Genomic DNA, 2124 nt, shown 5'->3' on the forward strand with positions numbered 1-2124 from the left:
AGAGATGTAGAAGTTTGAAGGTGAAATCTCACTCACAACAAAATATTATGTGTAGTTAAAAGAATACTTATTGTTTCTTTAGGAAGATTTGTCTTGACTCTTGAAGGGGTTGTTTTAGCAAACATATCGTGGAAAACTGTGAGAGAGAAAATGAGAGGATGCAACCCAACAAAGAAATAAAACGTGGAAGGATGCAACCCAACAAAGAAATGAAACGTGGAAGCATATTCCCCACACGTCGCTGATGTATCAATCTGCAACACCGCCATTTCTTGGAGAAAGAATTTAATGCATATTTAGTAATGGTATATGTTTTTAGTAATATATTATTCATGCATTAATCATTAATTCATGAATGTCAATAATTTTTTACTCACATATATTGTTAATTCTTTTAGTTTAATATATTTATTAATTACTTATACATATTCTGTACATCATCAATCATTTATTTGTATTACTCTTATTTAAAAATCAATAATAACTAAAAATAAATAATGAATATAGTCATCTGAAAAGTTTTTTAAATTATTACTGACTAGTGTACCGACAGAAACTTCGTATCTACTACTAACCAGCATTTTTATTTCATGATATTAAATATTAAATATTTATTTTTATTTTAAAGAATTAGAATATTTTTTATTGGATGTACTTCATGTTATAATTTTCGTATTTATAATAATATTCAACTGAGATATATTATTAATTATTTAGGATTATATGATTTTAGTTTAGAAAAAAATAATATAAAAAAATAGGAAAATAGAATGATGCTGCTTATTTTAAATTTTGACTTTATAGTATAGGTGTATAAATCTTTTTCTTTCAACTTTTAAAGGAATTTAGACAGATTAAAAGCTCTGTTGGCCAAGAAAGGTCGCGAGCCGAGACCAGGTCTAAGAGTTCATCACTTTGAGCGTTCCGTTGCAGAGTTTTCTGCCACTTTGCAGAGTATATGAAATATAATTATAAAATAAGATAGAAAATAGTATTATAATTTTGATCTTTTTTATCTTCCGTACCCAAAAAAAGTTTTACTCCAGCAAATAAACAATGGTGATCCGACGAATATTTCATATACTCCATGAATGTTACTATTTTTTGCTCTAACTTCCTGCTTCAAACTTATACAACATTCTGAACATTGAGCACTTTTCAGCTGTTGTTTTATCCATTAAATAATGGACATCAGAGATTATAGGTGGGTACAGAATTAAAAGGTTTTCAAATTGAAGAAAACATATTTTTCTAATCATATTTTACACCAATTAAAACTTCTCATCTTAATTAAATATTTTTTATTTTTTTCTTATTTCAGTGTCGTTATTGGTGCAAGATAATTTAGCATACAGAAAAACTTCACAGTCCCTTTTGATTCAAATAATAAATCACTCTAAAATGGGAAGATGCTGACAGAAATTCATGGAAGAGGCAAGAATACAATAATGATATGCAGGACGAAGCCATTTTTTGCCACACAATTCTTCCACAAATAAATGTTTTTTATAACCTATTAATGGGAGAAGATGAAGATTGATCAAGAACTTATGATTAGTTCTTGAAGAGTGATAAGAGATTGAGAATAAGAATGAAAACTTTTAGCTAATTTGAATATTATTGAATTGAATGAATTTCTTTCTTACTTTACAAGAGAAGCATGATGGTGTTTATATACATTCTAACTCCAACTAACTAACTAACTAAGAATATACACGTGATCTTTACTAAAGCAAGAAGCTAAAGATTTCTTGTTATGCAAGTAATGTGCTCTGTTTTTGATTGGGTGAGCCTGCACTGAGTTTATAAGCCTCGTGCCTGTGTTGAGGCTGAGTCGTGCCTGTGCTGTGCTGTGGCTGAGTCGTGCCTGTGCTGAGGCTAGGCAGCCTTGGTCTGGTTAGTCTCACAGCCTCGGTCAGATGGCCCATGTGGCCCATGTCTTGGTCTTTGGACTTAGTACTGGCTTGGCCAGGCATACTGTCTCGGTCAGGAGACTTGACACTAACTTGGTCATGTGCCTGAGCCTTGGTGCTCCTGCCTCGGTCAGGAGACTTGGCACTAACTTGGTCATGTGCCTGAGCCTTGGTGCTCCTGCCTCGGTCATGTGCCTGAGCCTTGGTGCTC

Source organism: Lupinus angustifolius, chromosome LG01 (genome assembly GCF_001865875.1).
Source record: "Lupinus angustifolius cultivar Tanjil chromosome LG01, LupAngTanjil_v1.0, whole genome shotgun sequence".
Lineage (NCBI taxonomy): Eukaryota > Viridiplantae > Streptophyta > Magnoliopsida > Fabales > Fabaceae > Lupinus > Lupinus angustifolius.